Source organism: Rhinatrema bivittatum, chromosome 3, assembly GCF_901001135.1.
Source record: "Rhinatrema bivittatum chromosome 3, aRhiBiv1.1, whole genome shotgun sequence".
Classification (NCBI taxonomy): domain Eukaryota; kingdom Metazoa; phylum Chordata; class Amphibia; order Gymnophiona; family Rhinatrematidae; genus Rhinatrema; species Rhinatrema bivittatum.
The window spans coordinates 235099599-235124016 of NC_042617.1; the positions used below are offsets into that span (position 1 = coordinate 235099599).

At 44.5% G+C, this 24418-nt stretch overlaps 1 long non-coding RNA gene across 1 annotated transcript in view; it reads left to right on the plus strand.

Annotated features, from left to right (window-relative positions):
* LOC115088731 overlaps positions 1–24418 on the plus strand; it is a 175392-nt gene that overhangs the window by 34910 nt on the left and 116064 nt on the right. Inside the window, exon 3 of the long non-coding RNA XR_003855843.1 lies at positions 17526–17736. This is a non-coding gene — a long non-coding RNA (uncharacterized LOC115088731). The remainder of the gene's footprint in view (positions 1–17525; positions 17737–24418) is intronic.

A 24418-nucleotide genomic window follows, 5' to 3' on the forward strand; every position in this document is an offset into this window, starting at 1 on the left:
TCCGAAGCCAGTCCAGGGGTCAAACCAGAAGAATCCACAGCGGAAGGAAGGCAGAAGCAGGACGAAGACAACCAAGACCACAGCAGCACAAACCAACCTCGGGAACCTTATTGCAAGGCACTGGATAGAAGTAGATGCAGGGTACATATACCCTGAGGGCGTCTGACGTCATCCACAGGTGCAGTAAGGATTTTCCCGCGCTGGCCCCTTTAAGGGGAGCTCCTACCCGCGCACACGCGTCAGGGGGCGGGGCCAGCCGCGTCGAGCCGTCGACATCTCTCCCGAGGAGGTAGAGACGCGCTGGAGGACCTGGAGGGCTGAAACCTTCCCGAAATGGCCCGGGCCGCCCCCGAGGTAGGAGAAAGGACCGGGGCACGGCCCGGGACCGCAACAGTACCCCCCTTCCTACGCCCCCTCCCTGGAGACCTGGGTTTACTGGGGTGATCCAGATGGAACTGGCGGAGGAGACTTTTGTCCAGGATATTGGAAGATGGTTCCCAAGAATTCTCTTCAGGCCCGTACCCCTCCCAGGAGAGGAGATACTCCCATCGGCGATGATGAAATCGAACGTCCAAAACCTCCTGTACAGTATAAATGCCGTCCACCTCAGCTTCAGTGGTGGTAGGTACTGGAGATTTGTCATGGAAGGAAGAGAGCACCAGCGGTTTAAGCAGGGAAACGTGGAATACGTTATGGATCCGCAAAGTGGAAGGAGGTCGTAGACGGTAGGATATCGTCCCTACCCTCTCCAAGACCGTAAAGGGCCCCACATACTTAGGAGCCAGTCGCATAGACGGGATCCGCAGGCGAATGTTCTTGGTGCTTAACCAAACCTTGCTGCCAGGCAAGAAGATCGGAGCTGGCCGCCGTCGGCGGTCAGCATATTTCTTTGTTTTAGCCGAAGCAAGTCGGAGCTTCTCCTGTGTGGACGTCCACAGGGAGTGGAGCTGCTGGGCAGTAAGGTGAACCGCTGGAGATGAGACTGAGAGAGGCAGAGGCAAAGGAGGTCTGGGGGTTTTCCCATAAACGAGCTGAAACGGAGACTGGTCGGTTGCTGAATATTTATGACGATTGTAGGAGAATTCGGCCCACGGTAAAAGGGAAACCCAGTCATCCTGTAGATCCCCAACAAAAGCTCGAAGAAAGGCCTTCAGTGTTCGGTTAGTCCTTTCAACCTGGCCATTAGCCTGTGGGTGGAAGGCTGTAGTAAAGTCCAAGCGCACTCCAAATTTCTTGCACAGGGATCTCCAGTACTTGGCGGTAAACTGCGGCCCACGGTCGGAGGAGATGCACGAAGGCAAACCATGTAGACGAAATACATGCTGAATAAAGAGGTTGGCCAGTTCTGGCGCTCAGGGTACCTTGGCAAGAGGGACGAAGTGGGCCATCTTGGAAAAACGGTCAACCGTGACCCAAATCACGGTCTTCCCTTCGGAAACAGGCAAATCTACAATAAAGTCGGTGGATAGGTGGGTCCAGGGCTCCGTAGGAGTAGGTAATGGCTGCAGAAGCCCCCAGGGACGTCCTTGGAAAGGCTTATGTTGAGCACAGGTGGGACACGACTGGACATATTGTCGTACGTCCTCCTTAACTCGGGGCCACCAGTAGAATTCGGTCAGAAGGTCCAGAGTCCGAGTGATCCCTGGATGTCCAGCGGTCAGTGAATCGTGGGCCCAGGCTAGGACCTTCTTTCAAGACCGGGTAGGAACCACTGTCTTACCCGCAGGGACCACGTCAGTGGCTGCTAACAGGACCTTGGCTGGATCCAGGATGTATTGAGGCGGGTTGGGTGCATCTTCGGGTTCGAATGTCCGAGAGAGCGCGTCCGCTCGTATGTTCTTTGTTGCTGGTCGATATCGAAGGATAAAATTGAAGCGACTAAAAAAGAGTGCCCATCGAGCCTGCCGCGGATTGAGGCGCTGAGCCCGACACAAGTACTCAAGATTCATGTGATCGGTGTAAACGATAACCGAATGTAGTGCTCCCTCCAACCACTGATGCCACTCGTCGAAGGCTAGCTTGATTGCCAGTAGCTCTTTATCCCCAATCCCGTAGTTCCTCTCAGTGGGGGAAAATTTTCGAGAGTAGAAAGAACAGGGTAGAAGCTTGCCGTGGACGGATAGCTGGCTTAAAACTGCCCCCATAGCTGTATCCGTAGCATCCACCTCAACGATGAATTGACGCTGGGGGTCAGGATGGTGCAAACAGGTGTCCTGGAGGAACGCTTCTTTCAAGTCATGAAAGGCCTGTATGGCCGTAGTTGGCCAATTTTTGGCATCGGCCCCCTTCTTAGTGAGCGCAATTAGAGGAGCCACCTTCTGAGAGTAATGTGGAATAAATTGCCGGTAAAAGTTGGCGAACCCCAGGAATCTTTGGAGAGCTTTCAACCCTTGAGGTTGAGGCCAATTCTTGATTGCAGCAACCTTCTCGGGGTCCATCAAGAAACCGGTGGATGACACAATATACCCTAAAAAGGGTAGTGATTCTTGTTCAAACACACACTTCTCTAGCTTAGCGTACAACTTGTTCTCTCGAAGCTTAAGCAGTACTTGTCGGACGTGTTGGCGGTGTGTCTCTAGGTCCTTGGAGTAAATAAGGACGTCATCCAGGTAGACAATGACTGAGGAGTGTAACATGTCTCGAAGAACTTCATTCATAAGGTTTTGGAAGACCGCCGGGGCGTTGCACAGACCAAACGGCATAACCAGATATTCATAATGGCCGTCCCTCGTATTAAAGGCGGTCTTCCATTCGTCCCCAGGGCGGATCCTTACCAGATTGTAGGCTCCCCGCAAGTCCAATTTAGTAAAAAACTTGGCCCCCTGTAACCTGTCCAGGAGTTCCGGAATCAGAGGCAGAGGGTAACGATCTCGCCGAGTGATGCTGTTCAGTCCGCGGTAATCAATGTAGGGGCGGACTGAGCCATCCTTTTTGGCTACAAAGAAGAAACCTGCCCCTGCCGGGGATTTAGATGGCCGAATGAATCCTCGCTCCAGATTCTCCCGGATATAAGTAGACATGGCTTGAGTCTCTGGCAGGGATAAGGGGTAAACCTGGCCTCGCGGCGGGGTGGCACCAGGCAAGAGGTTGATTGCGCAGTCAAAAGGACGATGCTCTGGGAGAATTTCAGCTCTCTCTTTGGAAAAAACATCATGAAACTCCCGGTACTGAAGAGGTAATGCCAGAGGGGTAGTCATTAGAGCCACCGGGGCATAGGGTAAATCCGTCAAGCAGGTATCAAAGCAGGCATGACCCCAGGATGCCAACTGGAGCGAATCCCACGCAATGACTGGAGAATGCTTCTGGAGCCAGGGCAACCCCAGGATGATAGGATGCATTGACCTCTCTAAGATGAGGAAGGAGATCTCCTCCTGGTGCAGGACGCCAGTACGTAAGACGAGGGATGAGGTACGTGTGGCAATGGTACCTGGAAGAATTCTCCCCTGAATAGAGGAAATCCGGAGTGGAGGTTCCTGGGGTTGTACCCCAATCTGGAGTTGCTGTACAAGCTCCTGGAGGATGAAATTCTCCCCGGCCCCTGAGTCGATTAAGGCTTGGGTCTCGAACTCTCCGTCCGGAAGTAGCAGAGTTACTGGAACAAAGCATGGGGAGTCGGCAGCAGCATGACCTAGGGTTAGCTCCCCCACCATCCCTAGGTCCGAGCGTTTCCCGGGCGCTGGCTGCAATGGGCAAGGAAGTGACCCTTACCACCATAGTACAGGCAGAGACCTAGTGATCAACGTCTTTTTCTTTCCTCCTGGGAGAGAGGACCTCGCCCCATCTGCATGGGTTCGACATCTTGGGTCTTTGAAGAGGCTGGAGGTGAGATCCCACGGTGTAAGCGGCGGTCCACTCGACCTGCTAATTCAATTAGTCCATTCAGATCGTCGGGAAGATCTCGGCCTGCCAACTCATCCTGTAATCTTGAAGAGAGACTCTCCAGGAAGATACTATGTAAGCTGTCACCTCCCCAGTTTAATTCGGCAGCGAGGGTTTGGAAGTCCATAGCATGATCTGCTAAGGGCCGGTTGCCCTGCAGTAGTTGTAGCAGTTCAGAAGCAGCGGTGGGTTTACGGGCAGCCTCATCAAAAACCTGCCTGAATGCTGAAATAAAGTTCACTAGACTGTTCAAACGAGGGTCCTGGCATTCTAAAAGGTTGGATGCCCAGGCCAAAGGTCTCCCATCCAGAAGGGAAATAATGAAACTGGTCTTGATTCGGTCAGTTGGGAACTGAAGCGGGAGAAGGTCGAACCGGATATAACATTGATTCAAGAAACCTCGGCAAAGCTTCGTATCTCCGGAGAATCGTGACGGCACTGGCATCTGGATAGGGGCAGGAGCAGCAGCCCCAGCTGTGGGTGCATTGGAACTAGCAGCAGAGGTTCCAGTCACGCGGTCGGCTAAGGCTTGTACCGTGGCCGTCAGAGTGTCTAAGCATGCTTGTTGTTGCTGCAGCCTCTGGGCTATGCCGGGAATGGCTTTCAGACCTGCAAGGTCCGCCGGGTCCATGGCCTTGCAAACTGTTACGTTCGTGGACCCTTGGGCTGGTTGGAACAGAAGGTGGAATGCTGTGGCGGTGCACAGCGAAGTCCCAACCAGGAGGCGGTTCGGAAGCTCGAAGCTGGCTGACGCTCTGGTCGAAGAAGAAGTCCTTTGCGACCAAGGACAAAACCTTACTGGACGGATGGACGCAGTTGGACCGAAGAAGAAGAAGACTCTTTGCCCTGGAGACCGGTACTCCTCTGGGAGGAGCCCTTAGGAGCCCAGCCGCTGGGACTTAGGAGATTCACCCTGGAAGCCGAAGTCCCCCCAGGAGGAGCCTGTAGGGACATGGCCGCTGGGACTTAGGTGATTTCCTGAGGATGTAGGTGATCCGGATGCAGGCGCCTCCTGCAGGTCGTGGGTCCGGACGGCTGGCGCCTCCAGCAGGTCGTAGGAAATCCAGAAGTCAGTCCAGGAGTCGGAGTCCAAGAGAGGTCCGTAGCCAGTCCAGGGGTCGGTATCCGGAGAGCGGTCCGCAGCCAGTCCAAGGTCGGAGCCAGAGAGCGATCCGAAGCCAGTCCAGGGGTCAGAGCCAGAAGAACGATCCGAAGCCAGTCCAGGGGTCAGAGCCAGAAGAATGATCCAAAGCCAGTCCAGGGGTCAAACCAGAAGAATCCACAGCGGAGGGAAGGCAGAAGAAGGACGAAGACAACCAAGACCACAGCAGCACAAACCAACCTCGGGAACCTTATTGCAAGGCACTGGATAGAAGTAGATGCAGGGTACATATACCCTGAGGGCGTCTGACGTCATCCACAGGTGCAGTAAGGATTTTCCCACGCTGGCCCCTTTAAGGGGAGCTCCTCCCCGCGCGCGCGCGTCAGGGGGCGGGGCCAGCCGCGTCGAGCCGTCGGCGTCTCTCCCGAGGAGGGAGAGACACGCTGGAGGACCTGGAGGGCTGAAACCTTCCCGAAACGGCCCGGGCCGCCCCCGAGGTAGGAGAAGGGACCGGGGCATGGCCCGGGACCGCAACACATATGCTGTACCACCTAACATTGCCCCTCCAACAGTCCCAGTCCTCTACTCCCTCACAGCCCCAGACCTGCCACTTTCTCTCCCCAGCATAAATGAACTGCTTTGCATGTTTTTGCAGCACAGAAGCTCATTATTTATGAATTTCAGTAAATGTCTGCATGTAGCAGACTATATACAAAAGCTTACTACGAAGACTGGCTGAAAATTCTGGGCATTTTTTGCAAGAGGGACTATGTGTGGAAAAAGGAGCAAAAAGAACAAAATGTTGTCATTTTGCTTTCCACATTTTGGGGCATTTTTACATGTTTTTCTGTGCTTAGCTATTCTTGCAAAAATGTTGCAAATTAATACATGAGTTTCAGAGAGGAGTAAGCACTAGGGGAAGTAGTCTTCTTCCAGTTTTTATCCAATAAACATTTTTCTTTTTGAATCAGCAGTGCATTATTGATATTTTTCATTTAAAACTTGAAGTCAGAAGCTCTAATAGCTACATGGTTCACCTGGTGAGCCCAGCATTTTACATTGAATAATAGGACTGCTTTTATTATCTTCATTTGCAGGAGGAATTTCTTGCTGAAGTGTAAGGTGCAACTTAAATCTCTTTATCATGAAGAAAATGTGGGAACGCTTGAATATGTGATTACCTTTATTCATTGGTGCTAAACATTTCCATACTGTGGTTTACAACCAAACAACTGCAGTAAGTACAGAACAACTCTCAAGCTCAACCAGTACTACTGCATTCCCTCCGCAAGCAAAGATCTATCTCCCTGACCTCTAATCAGAATTTACACCCCAGGTTCATTACTATCCTATTTCTACCACCACTTCAACGGCCCACCACTAAAGTAAGCCCAGCAAAACTATACTACTCTCAAAACCATACATGGCTATATCAACCATCCCCATCATTCACAATGTCAAAAGACTCGCAGCAAAAAAACAAGCTACACCACACTCTTTACAAAAAAGATTCATTCCTATCATCATCTCACCCTTAAACCAACTACTAGGCCTCTCACTCTTCACCTTATCACTGTTGAACGCACAGTCTTTGACTAAGAAAACTCACCTCCTGCATGACTACCTTCTAGAAACAAACACCGACCTATTTGCAATCACTGAAACATGGTTAAAACCAGAAGACATCGCTACAATCAATCAACTACCTATTCACTCGTACAACATATTCTCTATTCCTAGACTCAAAAAACGAGGTGGTGGTCTCCTCCTTGCAGCAAGAAAAACACTAGGAATGGAGCTAAAAACTACAACATCATCACACTCCCTGGAATTCGCAGTATTCAAATCCACCCACCTACAAATAGGTCTTATATACGCTACCCCAGGATACCTTGAAACCGATCCATCACCTTTGATAGAAAATATAACAAAGCACATCAATACCGACACACCAGCGATTCTCCTGGGGGACTTTAATCTCCACGTGGATGTATCTCCTCACTCTCCTAGCTGTGAAACATTCCTAAATGCACTAAACTTCTTGGGTTTCAAACAAATAATTAAAGAAACTACCCACAAAGCAGGTCATACGCTGGACCTCATTTTCATAAACCAGGAACTTTCTCCCTCCTCCCACCCTACATGCCTCACAGTTCCCTGGTCAGACCATAAACTGATCAACACCGTACTAAAAATAAACACACCTACCCCCCCAAAAAAGCAAAATAACACTATCCAATTCAAGAAAATATGTAGCCAGGAGACAATCAACAACAGCCTATCTGCAGAACTTAACAATCTGGACCTCACAAACGCAGACTCAGCCATACAGTCCTGGAACAACATTACCAAAAAAGTGGCCGACTCTACATGCCCAACTATCACCAAAACTGCTCAAGCAAACAAAGACAACAGAAAACCCTGGTACACCCCAAAACTAAAATCCATAAAACAAGAACTCAGAAAAAAAGAACTACTTTGTTTTATTTATTTATTTATTTATTTATTTTTTGGTTTTTATATACCGGAAGTTCCTGTATACAATACATATCACTCCGGTTCACATTTAACAAAGATAACTAACGCCGGGTAGGCGGTTTACATGGAACATATCAAATATAATATAATGAACAGATGAACTATAATACAGTATAATATATTAAAAAACAACTAAGATCAACTTAGAAAACAACTTGGAACTGACTCAATGTGAGCATTACATTATTGTAGTATGACAAGGCTGGAAGTTTTGGCGTAAAAACCCAACATCTACTAACCTCTCGACATTCAAGTCCACAATGCACCTATACAGAACATCCATCCTCCAAGCAAAAAGAGACTTTTACTCACAAAAAATACACCACTTCATCTTTGACCCCAGAGCACTTTTTTCACTAGTCTCCTCCCTCACTAAACCTCCATTGTCAGCCATTCCAGATGATAAAGCGGCAAACAAAGCAGAAGAACTGGCAACCTACTTCAAGAATAAGATCCCAAACCTACTAACACAGTCCAAGAACAACAACAATTATACGCCAGTTACACCACAGATCACCTGCCCATCACAAAAGACATGCCTTGGAGAATTTGAACTGACCTCATCCTTAGAGATAGAAAATATCCTAAAAAAAAATCAAACCTTCCTCATATCCTCAGGATACCATCCCCACCAATCTCCTCATCTCATGCGCTAAAACCATCTCCAAACCCATTGCACAAATCATCAATTGCTCCCTATCTCAAGGGCTAGTTCCTAACCCCCTCAAAATGGCAATCATAAAACCACTCCTAAAAAAACCTAATCTTTCACCAGATATCCCGGCCAACTTTCGCCCAATAGCTAATCTACCATTCATCGCTAAAATCTTAGAACGAGTAGCAAATAAACAACTAACAGAATACCTAAACAATAACAACATTCTTTCTCCAGCCCAGTTTGGTTTCCGCCAATCCCGAAGCACAGAAACCCTCCTTATCTCTTTAACGGATTCCATCTTACTGAATCTCGAGAAGAGACATCCTTGTCTACTCATCCTCCTAGACCTATCAGCAGTGTTTGATACGGTCAATCATAACACATTAATAGATCGTCTATCAGACATTGGAGTTAGAGATATGGCTCTCAATTGGTTCAAATCGTTCCTTAAGAACAGACAATATAAGGTCAAGGTCAGCAGGGAGGAATCTCAACCAGTCACCTGCAACTTGGGAGTCCCACAAGGATCTTCACTCTCACCAACTTTATTCAATATTTACCTCCTTCCACTTTGCCAACTCCTTCTCAACTTAAATCTCATCCACTACTTATACGCAGACGATGTCCAGATACTGATCCCAATTACTGAATCTCTCCAAAAAACTCTGGACTTCTGGAATACATGCCAACAAGCCATCAACAACTTACTCACAAGCCTAAATCTTATCCTTTTATTTTTATTAAAATTAAATGCATGATTTGCATTTAATGCAAGAATGTTGGTATATAAAAGTTAAAAATAAATAAATAAATAAATCCTTAATCAAAACAAAACAGAATACCTACTCATTTCTCAAGATGGAACCTACACACTTCCCAATACCATCCTCACCACTCAACTAACATTGTCCCCACAAGTCAGAAATCTTGGAGTTATACTTGATAATCGAATGGATTACAGAGCTCTCATCAATAATATCGTAAAGGATGGATTCTTCAAACTACAAGTCTTAAAAAGACTTAGACCACTCCTCCATTTTCAAGATTTCCGATTGGTTCTACAAGCAATCATTCTCACGAAAATAGATTACTGCAACTCTCTTCTACTGGGCCTCCCCGCAAACGCCATAAAACCATTACAGATGTTGCAAAACGCTTCGGCAAGGATCCTAACCAAAACCAACAAAAGAGACCACATCTCTCCCATTTTAAAAAGCCTTCACTGGCTGCCCGTCAAATTCAGAATACTCTTCAAAGTGCTCTCATCAATACACAAAGCACTACATAACTTGGCCCCACTCGAGCTCAAAATCCCTCTCCAACTCCACACCTCTACCAGACCATTGAGACAAGCCTACAGAAACAACCTCCAGGTTCCACCGATGAAATCAGCGTTAAGTAAAAGAGCATTCTCCAAAGCTGGTCCCAAACTCTGGAACACCCTCCCGTCAGAACTCAAATCAGTGCAATGCCCCATCATTTTCAAAAAAAGACTTAAGACTTGGCTCTTCAACCAAGCTTTTCCATAACATCAACCTGCCGAATTATCCCTGCCAAGGACCCCTTTATTGTATTTCTTAAACTACCCACAAGAGAACTATTCAGGTCAGCTCTAGAACTTCTTTGAACTCCCCAAAGAAACAACCTTCAAGAACTACTCAGATCAGCTCCAGAACCTCTTTGAACTATTTGAACTTCTCTGAACTATTCAGATCAGCTCTTGAACTTCTTTGAACTATTCGGATCAGCTCTAGAACTTCTTTGAATCCCCCAAAGAATTTTTCAAACCAACTTCAACTCCTTGGCAGTCCAAAACTCAATACCCAGCCCTACGCCTATGATTTACTACCTCTGCCTACATTAGGCTCCGCTTCATGTACTATTATGTTATTAACCCCATATATTTATTTCCAAGTTATTTCTACCTGTTCTTTGTAAGACATTTACTTGTCACTGTTATTGTTCAGAATGTAAACCGAATTGATCAGTAATTCTGTTATTGGAAAGTCGGTATAGAAAAGTTCTAAATAAATAAATAAATCTATACAAATATGCACATGGAGAAAGTACAGTTAATGCGCATACTACTTTTACTTTTTTCCCTGAAGGCATTTCAAGACAAGTGTCTAAATAAATAAAATAAGTAAGTGTATTGTTGTGCAATCCTTGTTCAAGGAGTCAGAACAAACTGGCAGTTTTGTTGTACACTTTTTGCTTTGCCTGCCCTGTAAGTCAGTGTGCTGCAGCCTACACCTTTACTGAGGCCGTGTGATGTTTACACTCATGCAGGTGATCCCAGCACTTACCAAATGAATATGCATCCCTCTCCGGCATGGAACCACAGTCGCAATTGTTTATGTGCCACCTCACAAGATCGCCGTAGAAAATAATCAAACGTACAGTGAGAGAAAAAGCAAGTTGCAGGGCTGCCAAGGAGGCAAAAATAGCATTTGAGGACTTGAGTCTGAGAGTATCATGTTTCAGTGATCTGTGTTAGGGGTGGCCAACTCTGGTCCTTGAGAGCCACAAATAGGCCTGGTTTTCATAATATCCAAAATGAATCTGCTGAGAGAGATTTGTATGCACTGCTCCATTGTATGCAAATCTATCTCATGCATATTCATTGTGGATATCCTGAAAACCTGGCCCGTTTGTGGCTCTCGCGGACCAGTGTTGGCCACCCCTGCTCTGTGCAATATTCGCTGGGCTGCAGTGGCTGCACCAACTGTTTTAATGCTTTTCTAACTCAAGCTATTAAACTCTTTTTGCAATAATATAAAACTATCAGTTCGTTTATTTCAAGTACAAATTTAATCAGATGCTTGAATGCCTGTGTAGATAGAGATCAGGGGCAAACTTTAGCAAAGTAGCACTCCTTCAAGAGCACCCATTACTGTTCCTTGTCTCCAGGCTAGACTGAACGAGCCTGGGTAGATTAAAAGCAGAGATTTTGTGCTCATTTTATTCCTGGAGGACTTGATCCTTTCCAGGTCCTAATACTTTTTATTGAACCACCATAAGAATAGCCCAAAGACATTATACGTAGTTGTAAAATATTCATATACTGTGTTGCTTAGTTGTAATGTATTATTCACACTGTAGCAGGTAACCACTTTACAAGAAGTGAGGCCGACAAATTTTTTAAAAATCTCAAAAGACAGTAATTCTATTTGCAAACAATGAGATACATAGGTTGCAAACAGTACATTGATGTATTCCCACTTCTTAATGTCCTTTTATTCTGCTTCACTTCTATTTATCTTTACCACTGGCATCACACAATTTTCAATTCTAACACTGAATTCTGTTATAAATTTCCCCTGCTGTCTAGTTTGGATGTTGATTGACTGCAATTTATTAGATCAAATGCATTTCTTGCAACATTTTCCTCTGGGCTTAGGTCTATTCCCATACCTATCTTTTGCCACTTTTGGACTAATCTATACTCGTTGAGTGTATATTGTGCCAAATTAATTATCAACCATTCAGGTACTAGGTTGCTCCTGGCAGCAGGGCAGGTGAGCTGGGCATTCTGAGTTTGCTAGAGATTAAGATAATCAGAAACCAGTTTGTTCAGAAGAGTACTGTATTGTTATTGAACTTATGACTGGCTGAAATGTAAGGCTGTCAAAGAGATCTATTGCAGATTACCTTTCTTTAAACACTGACTTGTGGTAAGGGATTACTTATTTTTAAAAAGTAATCTGAGGCTGGCCCTGAGGTTCTGCTACACAGCTCTGAGTCATGATATAAGTGATTCATGTGCAGACTGGTATGCACTGCAGGCATGTTATAGACACGATGTGTTTGAGTCTCAATAGAGAACATTTTTTATATAAGATTTTTAGTACAGATTTCAGTTTTTCATTTTAAGTTCTATTTTATTTGGTTTGTTTGTAGTTTTTGGGTTTTTTTTATTTTTGTTAATTTACATTTGTTGTAACATTGTATTATTCATTTTTTCATTGTTCAGTATTTTAAAATATTTTATTGAAAATTGATATAGTAAAATAAACATTACCATTATTATTGCTGGGCACTGAAGAGACTTCCTCTTCAGCTCTCACATTTTTAGGGGCACTAGCATCACTGGGAAATTATCCTGGGGGAGGTGACAAGAAAAATAAGGGGTAGATTTTATAAATGTACGCCCGCGCAAACAAAAGTACGCCGGATTTTATAAGATACGCGCGTAGCAGCACATATCTTATAAAATCCGTGGCCGGCGTGTGCAATGGGGTGCACATTTGTGCACCTTACACGTGCCGAGCCCTGCGTGTGCTGCCCGTTCCCTCCGAGGCCGCTTCAAAATCTGAGCGGCCTCGGAGGGAACTTTCCTTCGGCCTCCCCCCACCTTCCCTTCCCTTCCCTTCCCCTACCTAACCCACCCCCCAGCCCTATCTACACCCCCCTACCTTTATCGTGAAAGTTACACCTGCTCCAGGCAGGCGTAACTCGTGCGCGCCAATCGGCCGCCGCCGCGGAACACCCCGAACGTCACGCCACCCCCCGACACGCTCCCCTAGCAAAGCCCTGGGACTTACGCGCGTCCCGGGGCTTGCGCACACCACCGAGCCTATGCAAAATAGGCTCGGCGCACTCAGGGAGGTTTTGAAAGGGTTACGTGCATAACTTATGCGCGGAACCCTTTTAAAATCTACTCCTAAATGTTGTGGGGAGGGGACAAATATTCTCCTGAAAAAGCATGACTTTTTGACTAGAAAGTAGATCATCCACAGGGCCGGCGGGAGCTTTAGGCAGGCTAGGTAGCTTCTAAGGCGCAGGAAGTGGGTGGGGCACCGTAGTCAGACTTGAGGGCAAGATTTTTGAAAGCAGTGAATGAAGGTGGAGTGCCCTGGAGCTGGGAAAGGTCGCGGTGTGTGAACGGGGCTTTGGAGGTTCATGGTATGCGATCTGTGGGGTTCGGGCGGAGAGGGAGATCATGTGATGTTGTTCTATCATCGCCGCTTAGGATGGCTGCAGACCCTTGCACCAGCACAGGATTTACTTTTCAATTTATCAAAAACCTGTAACATCATTACTGATTCCCTGCATGTAAAGAAGTCTATAAAACTAATCATTTCTCAAAAGCCGATAGTCTGGTTTTGCATGTGCTTGCTTTCATGACACACCTGTTTTCTGACTGGTTGAAATAAAACCTTTGCCAGGTATGCTGACTAGGGATGACCATGGCCAAAAATTTAATTTTTGGTTTAGTGTTGCACTTAATTTTGTTTTTTTGTTTTTTGTTTTATGGTCTTATAAATTTCACATTTGTTTTCGGCAAAGTACTACAAATCATGTGCATTGTTTGCAATATTTTGTTGAAAATTAATGAAAGCTAAAATTTTCAGGTTTTGGGAGTCAAAATCTGTTCGTTTGATACAAAACAAAAAAATGGGCTTATTCGTCCCATTTTTCCATTTTCATTTCAAATGAATGCACACCCCTAATGCTGACTAGTGGTAGTAATTCCTGTACCAAACTTACACTATTTAGTACTGTGAAATTAGACATTTATAAGCTTCCCCTTGAAATTTCTTCTGGATCAATGTAAGTTCTGAAAAGGCCTTGATATTGCCCAGTTTGGATTATTATAACTCTCTATATGTCACATTACCTGCCGTTGCCATAAGAGCTTTGCAAACTTTACAAAATGTAGCAGCACGTTTAATAATCAGACTTGGCAGAAGTGATCATATCACCCTTTTCCTTTTGGAGCTATATTGGTGAATTCAATACAAGATTGCGCTAGTTGTGGATAATTTGCTGGGTAATAACACTACTATGGGAAATTCCATGCTGCATCTCTATCAGCAGGATCAAGCCTTGAGATCTTTGAAGAGGTTTATTGGATGTTCTTTCTATCCACTGTGTTAGACTTGCTGGGGTTCGGGAGAGGACCTTTTCAGTGGCAAGTCCTACATTATGGAATTCTTTGCCCATATCTTTGCAGCTGTCTCCTTGAACTAAGGACTTTAAGAAACTGCTGAAAACATATTTGTTTGGCTTAGCTTTCAGCACCTGATTATGTATTCATCAGGATTTCAATCAAGTTCAAAGTGGTTATGTTAGTTAGCCTTTTTGCTTCTTCTGTACTGAGCTGTTTTTGTGTACTAGATCTATTTTTGTGTGGTTATTGTTTTATTTATTTTATTTATTTAAGGCTTTTATATACTGATGTTCCTGTACTAGTACATATCACGTCGGTTTACATAGAACCAAAGTTGGAAATTACAACAAACAAGAGGGTACAGATAACAGGGCTAACTTCGTATGAACTTATAGATAAAGCAGCGAACGACTTAAAATAAAATTAAATTATTATAAATATAAGTATAAATATACTTATAGATAAAGCAGTGAATGACTTATGAACTTATAGATAAAGCAGCGAACGACTTAAAATAAAATGTAATTATTATAAATATAAGTATAAATATACAAAATATAAATAAACATAAACGTTTTAATTGATTGTGAATGTTTTATTTGTAAATAATTAAATGTACTGTTAGGATTAGTGTGTGTGTGTGTGTGTGTGGGCCCTGGGCCAAGGTGAGAGATGGTACCGCCCACGGGGAGGAGCCCCGTGAGCCTCACTGTCGGGAGGCGAGGTCCCAGCTGACATCACACATAGTTCAAGTCCAGAGTCTTTATTAAAGAGAAAGAGCAGCACTACTCGTGGAGCGGGGGGTGCCAGAGAAAGACTCTCAGTCACTGAGGTACCACTGGTCAGTGGAATGGGGAGTGCCCAAGGAGGGTACCTCAGAATAGATGGTAATGGTCCACTGAGCGGGGTGCAGGGATGAAGTCCTTTGTAGAGATAATGATGGTCCGCAGAGCGGGGTACATCAATGAAGTCCTCTGTAGAGATGGTAATGGTCCGTGAAGCGGGGTACACCGAAGATGTCCTCAGTAGATATGGTAATGGTCCGCAGAGTGGGGAACACCAGAGAGGATCCTCAGTAGAGATGGTAATGGTCCGCAGAGCAAGGTACACCGGAGAGGTCCTCAGAAGGTATAGTAAGGGTCCGCAGAGTGGGGTACACCGGAGACATCTTCAGTAGAGAAGGTAATAGTCCGCAGAGCGGGGTACACCGGAGAGGATCCTCGGTAGAGATGGTAATGGTCCGCAGAGCGGGGTACACTGGAGAGGTCCTCAGTAGAAAAGCTATTGGTCTGCAGAGCGGAGTACTCATGGCTGGAGTAGTGATGGTTCCAGGGAAGCCCCGGGGAACAGGACAAGCAGATGTCCAAGGCATTAGGCCCTCTGAGGAACAGATAGCCAGAGACAAAGGAGAGGCCCCCGAGGAGCAGGTACCCTGGAGGTCTCACGCCACAAAAGTAGAAGCTGGAACAAAGAGTCCTTCAGTGTGCAAAGTGGAATTAGCAAGAGGGAACTCATTGCCAAGTCGTAGGTAGGCAGGGCCAGCCGGCTTAAATGTGCAGGAGGATTGATGTCATCCGGAGGGGACGCCCCCGAGATTCCCACCATGACGTGCTTAAGACTGGCCCATGCGTGCGGCCTAAGTGATTCCGAAAGCAAGATGGCGGTGGGCCATGTCTGTGCCGCCCTGGGAGGCCTGGGAGCAGCAGGCCGACGACGGCTGGCTGAGGCCGCAAGTCTTCCCAATTGAGTCAGGGATGTGAAGAAAGAGGTGAGCAACAGCGGTCGCAGCCATCTGCGCCCGGGGTGTAACATGCACCAGGAAATTGTTACTTTAGGAAGTGAATTTTACCAGCTATACCCATGTAAATGTATGATTAGATTGGATAATTTCATTATGTCTATTTTGCCCCTTAAACACTTAGGAGTTTTCTTGATGCCAAGTTTCCTGCATAACTTGGGGTGTGTTCAGCTGATGGAAGTGGATAGTTGATATTCAACCATTGTGATTCAACCCAATGATTCAACCATATGATTTGCATCTCCTAATCTTTCTGCAATATTTCATTGATATGTGTTTGTATTATATTGTTTTTTTGTCTTCTTTTCCTATTTTCATTGGAACTTCCCTTATATTTATTGGGTACTTTATAGATGGATCACATTCAGGGTGTTTTATTTCCTTATTTTTTTATTTGATTGAATTATTGTGCTACATTTATTTTCTAACTTTAATTCTTTCAAATATGTGCTTTAACTTGTTAAAATTCCATAAATAAAACATTAAAAAACTATAGACCCCAATATAATAAGGTGTGCTAGGCTGTGCATACACGTCAGTGCACAGTATTGCAGACAATTTTATGTGTAGAACTGAACTCCAGATGTAGTAAAGAGGTTTTTTGCACAAAAAATGTGCGCACAGCCCTGAGTAAAAACGTGCACACAGATTAGCACTCTTCTGTGCAAATACCATGTTAATCAAGAAATTAACTATTACTCCTTAATGCAGAGAGCTGTGGAGGCTTTACTCCTGCTTTCTTAATGTTGGAAATTTAACTTCTAGTCAAAGTTTTTGGGGCTAGTATTAGTCTATGGGACAGAACCTGGAGTTCATGGTTTTGGAGTCCTGTACTCTGCATTTATATGCATAATTGTGCACACAACTTTTTTGAGCCAATTTATGCTCTCAACTTTTAGGTGTACAACCTTTATGCACAGAAATCATGTTTTCAGCACACGGTGTGCATAAAGCATGGTTCATGCTCCAAAATCATGTTCTGTGCACATTAACCACAACTTAGGGAAACAAAACATTGCACACAATAAAACATGTTTTGTTCTCCTAAGACCATGGTTTGTGAGTCTAAATCATGTTTTACATAAACCATGGTTAATGTGCATCTAACATGATTTATGCATACTATTCATATTTTTATGCACATTTTTAGGTCTATGTGCTTTGTTAAATGCCCGATGCATTTGTATACTATTAGCTCACTGCATCGGGAGTTAATTTTTTTAGTGCACGAGAAAAGAATATATGTGCTGAAATTCATCACACATTTTTATTCATGCCTTTCTACATCGGGGCAACATAGGTTGATTGAATATATGAAGACACTGGCATAGTAGCATTAATCGCTGTCTTTTTATTAGATATTTTGACCTGTAGATCACCAATAATATGTATGTGTGTGGGAATATGCTTTTTTTCCCCCTGTATTTGTGGTATGTTAATTTGTGGTTACTGTTGTAGATCATTTATGGACTTGTTTTTTGGAGGGTGGAATTGTGTATGTTTTCTTTAGAATTGTAAACCATTTAGATTTTTCTTTATAAGCAGAATATCAAATAAAATAAACAAATATATCTAAAGCAAAAATGTAAACGGAAACCTGTTTGCTTTAGCAACTCCTTATCTACTATTTACATACTTTTTTTTCCCTTCTTTTTAGCTAAAGACAACTGGGAACTAGAAAAGAAAAGAACAATAAAACTTGAAAAGAAAAAAATGAGCAAGAAAATCTTAAAAATAAGGAGCTAAAGAAATGATATAATAGAGCTGTAGAGATGGCTATAGACAAAAAAACAAAAACAAAACAAAACAGAGAAAATGAAGAACTCCCCCTCAACCTTACAGAATTCCATTTTGAATGAAAGTAAAAGGTGAGATTCCTAAAAATTCATTATAAGTAAACTGAAAATAAAGTGACTGGTGTTTCAAGCCAAAAAATCCCTGCAAGTTAGGTTGCTGCTATAGTTTTCCAATGGCCCCTTTTTTGCCCAAGGATTTAATTTCCTAGAAGGGAAAAAAAATGTCATAGAAAATCTTATCCAAACTTGTGCATATTGACAGTAACTTTCAAACTGGTGTGCATGTTCCTTAGCTCGCACCCAGGGACACAGCTGTTTTATAACTTAAACATATATATACACTTATGTTATAAAATAGCCTGGCTGCATGTAGATGTGCCCCTAATTTTGTGCTCAAATGATGCTTCTACTGCATAAATCGGGGGATTTTAAAAGTGGTGCGCGCCAACGCCATTTCCAGTTTTACCAGTTCATCCTCAGTTTTCCCAGTTAAGAGATGGGTCTTCCAAACCCCCCTGGCTTAATAGCCTTCACTCCCCCTAGTTATCCCCAACCCTTAAAACCCTGCAGATCTGCCTATTTATCTTTATTTTATAACTTACATGGCATCCAATAGCATGGCAGGGGGCCTCGGCGCGCGCAGATCACATAAGTATGTACGCGCACATCTCAACTTCAAGCTCTGAAAGACCCATGCCTCATCCAGACTACGCCTATACCCTGACCCTTTTTGAAAACTTCCGAGCTGTGCGCACTGAGACATTTACGCATGTATCTGGGCGGCTTTTAAAATCTCCTGGGAGCCTAAGAACATAAGAACATAAGAAAATGCCATACTGGGTCAGACCAAGGGTCCATCAAGCCTAGCATCCTGTTTCCAACAGTGGCCAATCCAGGCCATAGGAACCTGGCAAGTACCCAAAAACTAAGTCTATGCCATGTTACCATTGCTAATGTCAATGGCTATTCTCTAAGTGAACTTAATAGCAGGTAATGGACTTCTCCTCCAAGAACTTATCCAATCCTTTTTTAAACACAGCTATACTAACTGCACTGACCACATCCTCTGGTAACAAATTCCAGAGTTTAATTGTGCGTTGAGTAAAAAAGAACTTTCTCCGATTAGTTTTAAATGTGCCCCATGCTAACTTCATGGAGTGCCCTCTAGTCTTTCTACTATCCGAAAGAGTAAATAACCGATTCACATCTACCCGTTCTAGACCTCTCATGATTTTAAACACCTCTATCATATCCCCCCTCAGTCGTCTCTTCTCCAACTGAAAAGTCCTATCCTCTTTAGCCTTTCCTCGTAGGGAAGTTGTTCCATTCCCCTTATCATTTTGGTAGCCCTTCTCTGTACCTTCTCCATCGCAATTATATCTTTTTTGAGATGCGGTGACCAGAATTGTACACAGTATTCAAGGTGCGGTCTCACCATGGAGCGATACAGAGGCATTATGACATTTTCCGTTTTATTCACCATTCCCTTTCTAATAATTCCCAACATTCTGTTTGCTTTTTTGACTGCCGTAGCACACTGAACCGACGATTTCAATGTGTTATCCACTATGACACCTAGATCTCTTTCTTGGGTTGTAGCACCTAATATGGAACCCAACATTGTGTAATTATAGCATGGGTTATTTTTCCCTATATGCATCACCTTGCACTTATCCACATTAAATTTCATCTGGCATTTGGATGCCCAATTTTCCAGTCTTACAAAGTCTTCCTGCAATTTATCACAATCTGCTTGTGATTTAACTACTCTGAACAATTTTGTGTCATCTGCAAATTTGATTATCTCACTCGTCGTATTTCTTTCCAGATCATTTATAAATATATTGAAAAGTAAGGGTCCCAATACAGATCCCTGAGGCACTCCACTGTCCACTCCCTTCCACTGAGAAAATTGTCCATTTAATCCTACTCTCTGTTTCCTGTCTTTTAGCCAGTTTGCAATCCATGAAAGGACATCGCCACCTATCCCATGACTTTTTACTTTTCCTAGAAGCCTCTCATGAGGAACTTTGTCAAATGCCTTCTGAAAATCCAAGTATACTATATCTACCAGTTCACCTTTATCCACATGTTTATTAACTCCTTCAAAAAAGTGAAACAGATTTGTGAGGCAAGACTTGCCCTGGGTAAAGCCATGCTGACTTTGTTCCATTAAACCATGTCTTTCTATATGTTCTATGATTGTGATGTTTAGAACACTTTCCACTATTTTTCCTGGCACTGAAGTCAGGCTAACCGGTCTGTAGTTTCCCGGATCACCCCTGGAGCCCTTTTTAAATATTGGGATTACATTTGCTATCCTCCAGTCATCAGGTACAATGGATGATTTTAATGATAAGTTACAAATTTTTACTAATAGGTCTGAAATTTCATTTTTTAGTTCCTTCAGAACTCTGGGGTGTATACCATCTGGTCCGGGTGATTTACTACTCTTCAGTTTGTCAATCAGGCCTACCACATCTTCTAGGTTCACCGTGATTTGATTCAGTCCATCTGAATCTTTACCCATGAAAACCTTCTCCATTACGGGTACCTCCCCAACATCCTCTTCAGTAAACACCGAAGCAAAGAAATCATTTAATCTTTCCACGATGGCCTGACATATTCATGCATTTTAAAAGCACATGTCGGGCTTTTAAAATTCACCTTAAAGCACTAGGGGGGATTTTCCCTTAAGGGCTAATTTTAAGACTCAAGCAAAAGTCCTCTAGAACTTTGTATAATTTGCTGTGGAATGTATTATATCTATTTATTTATTTATTTGTTGATTTTTATATACCGTCATTTGGTAAAGCCATCATAATGGTTTACAAAATTTAAATTGTAACTCTCTTAACAATTGTGGAAAAAGTATAACAATGTGCATATTAAACAGAGGTTAAACATTTCAAGTCCAGAAAGTATCATTATGTGGGAGGAAGAGGGATTATTTGTTCTGGTTGGAGAGACGTTATTTTGAGGTTTTTGGATGAAATACATTTTAAATAAAATACATTTATTTTATTTATTTAGTATCACACTGTTTGCACTGTTGGTTCAAAGAATTGCAAATGTTTCTCACTTTTGTTGGTTTTATAGCACACCATGATTTTTATGACAAATCTCCATTACTACAGGTTTGGCCTTTGACTTCTTCATTTGGCTTTTCCCCATGACTTGTCTGTATTCCTGCAAGCAGGCTTCTCAAAAATGGTTCTAACAGATGACTTCAAATTCTAAAATGCTAATATGTTCCTTCAGTCATTAGAAAATCTTCTAATGACTTTCAAAGCTGTAAAAACTTTGTCTTACAGTTCTGACAAAGTATACTGATGTATTTGTTAGGCAAAATAATATGTTATCTCCACTGTTATTAAGATGATAGGATTCATCAGTAGTATTCATTTATCTATCATTGGTATTATATAATTACATTTTACATTACTAATCAAATGTGTCATATTTATCTCTACTTGTTATCAATAAATCTGGTATAGAAAAATAGACTGCAAGTTAATCAATAATGAATAATGCATTCGACTTCTGCCAGGCCAGAGACTGAATTACATGCACACATAAACTAATGAATGATATGTTAACTAAAATTCCAGCAGAGTTTTGAGACGGCATTAAACTCAAACCACTGCTGGTCTGGATACCATGCCTAAAGGTTTCTAAAACCCATTCAGTTCTTAAAGGGCAATACTTCAATTTCCTATGGATTGAACCCAAGTTCAATCCACATGCTTGCCACAAACCTCAGATGTTTAATGGTATGGGGGTAAACAAATGTTAGCAGTGTGATGTTTTCTGTAGTATGTATAAAGCAGGAATACGTGATGTGTAAATGTATTTCACATATTTCACATACTCCAGTTTTGCTTGAGTGATGATGGAGTACCGTTTATTCTAGGACTGGTGGTGGTAGTAGTGGTGATGGTGGTGAGAAGTGGTGGTGAGGAGTGATGGTGGTGAGGAATTGTGGTGAGGAGCTGTAGAGGATGTAGCATGAGAGGCGTGGGAGAGAAGAGAGGTATGAGGAGAGGAGGAGGGAAGAGGTGGGCAGGAGTGATAGGAGGAGGAGGAGTAGGAATAGGGACAGGAGTAGAGATAGGGAGGAGGGAAGGGATAAGAGGAGGTGGGAGGGGGAAGGGGATAGGCAGACGAGGGTGGTGGGAGCAGGACGGCAGGCTAGGGATAGACAGAGGGCAGAGGGGAGGGAAGTTTGCAGGACAGGTACAGGATGGGGGTGGGAGGAAGGGAGAGGAGCAGAGAGTGGGAGTGAGAGTGAGGATAGTGACACCTCTCCAGAAGTGGCAACCCAATCATCTGGCAGCCAGGAAGCAGGTTGGCCTCATCTAAGGGCCATAAAGCTCATTGTGGAGGACAACAAGATGCTACTTGCCAGGGTCCTAGAGAACTACAATCTGCTTTTCAGGAACTGAGCTGCCAAAAGACAGATATGATGCACCATTGCCCAGGCCATATCCAGCGCGGAGGAATCAGGAGGACTGGAGAGCAGATGGCCCACCGCTACCATGATATAAAGGCACAGCTGAAGAGCAAGGTGGCAAGCAGGAACAAGTAGCAGCGACAGACGGGAAGAGGAGCCCCTTGTCCCATCATGGATCAGTGCCTGATTGAACTGCTGGGGCCAGACATATTTGAGGAGATGAAAGAGGCCCTGCAACTGCATACCATGCGAGCTGGAGCCGGTTAGTTGACCTCACCTGTAAATGTTAAGTCTGTTATAGATGTAAATCTTTTTGGCATAAGATGCTCACATTGAGAGACTGATGAACTGATATAAAGTACACATCTTATGCCAAACATTACATGAGTACTTCCTAGCATTTATACTTATGTCTTCTTCTTTGTTTCCACAGCTCTTGCCCAGGAAACTGCTGGTCCCAGCCATCAAGCCCCCACGATTAGCAGCACAGCCCCAGGGACCAGCAGTGCAGCAGCAGCAGCTCGTGCGGCAACCCTCCAATTGGATGTACAGACAAAATGGAGAGAGGAAGAGGAGGAGAAGCAGCTCCAGCAGCCACCAGAAGAGCACCAGCTGCTTGCACCCCTAGGCTCACCCCTGCAACTGGATATGAATCTTACTCTCTCCAGCCTCAAGCCATGGGACCAAGCTGGCCAGTCCCCACCTCACTACAGCATGCCCATTCCCCAGCCAGATACGACAAACACCCAGCCTGATTAGGCCACCAGCCCAGGCATGCCTGTGTTGGTCCCGCAGACATTGCCTCAGCCTCCACCAGCAGCACCATCAGCAGAGGAACAGCAGAATCGCAAAACCATTGACCACACAAAGAGGAGGCATGGCCTCCAACTGCACCACATACGGGCAGAGCTGGTGCATCTGAGGAGGGCTCACATCAGTATCACCAATGTCTTGTAGGTGCACTCAGCTGCCGTAACGCAGAGCCTTACCACCATTGCTACCTCTGTCAACAACCTCACATCTGCTTTTACCCTATTCATTGAAAGATTGCCTGAGCCTCCACCAGTGCCATCCCCATCCTCCCAGGAGTCAACGCTACGCAGCAGTCCCCAGCTATCATGATGTCCCAGGGGTAGGCCCTCCCAAAGTATGTCACCCTCAACCAGCCAAAAGCCCAGGTGAGGAAAATGGCCATGAGTCCCCACCCCTTCCCTCAAGTAGTTAACATTTTAACATTTAAAACTGTAACAATTTTCACTCAGCGATGACTTGTCCAAACAAGCCAGGCCGGTAATCACTACAGAGTTCCTGTGCCAGCTAGATGGAAGAAGTCTGCTCGGCCCATCCTCACTACAGAGTTCCTGTGCCGGATAGATGGAAGAAGTCTGCTTGGCCCACCCTCACTACAGAGTTCCTGTGCCGGATAGATGGAAGAAAACTGCTGGGCCCATCCTCACTACAGAGATCCTGTGCCGATTTGCTGATGGGGATGGTCTACTTTCATTATGTGTTCTCCTGCTACTTGTTTCTTATGCCCTCCTCTATGCTCTGCCCATACTCATGCCTCCTTGATGCGGTCTGTAGTCACAATCCTGCTGCCGGTTTCTCCTCTCTTCTCATCCTGCTGCTGCCTCCATGCTGGACGTTTGGCAAGTCTTGTGGGGGTCAGGAGGGTCCCCCAAGACTTGCCAAAAGTCCCTGGTGATCCAGTGGAGGTCCGGAAGCGATCTCCTGCACTCGGGCCGTCGTCTGCCAGTAATCAAAATGGCGCCGATAGCCTTTGCCCTTACTATGTCACAGGGGCTACCGGTGCCATTGGTCAGCCCCTGTCACATGGTAGGAACACCAGATGGTGCCGATGGCCATGTGACAGGGGCTGACCAATGGCACCGGTAGCCCCTGTGACATAGTAGGTCAAAGACTATCGGCGCCATTTTGAAACCAGCAGCCGAGGGTGTGAGTGCAGGGGATGGCTCCCGGACCCTCCGCTGGACCACCAGGGAGTTTTGGTAAGTCTTGGGGGGGTCAGGAGGATGGGGGGTTGTAGTTAATTTAATTTTAGCGGGGAAACGAATAGGAATTGACGTATAGAACGTACCGGGGGGCCCCCTTGCCGAATGCAACGTATCTGCCCCCTGACGAATACGAATCCCAAATGCAATGTATGGTGTCCCTCTGCACATCCCTAGTAAGTCATGTAAATGTAATACCCTCATTTATACACAGAGGCAGATATTTTTTAAAGAATGCACGTACACCATTTTGAAAATACTTGCACATATACCTCAAATCACCAGTTCA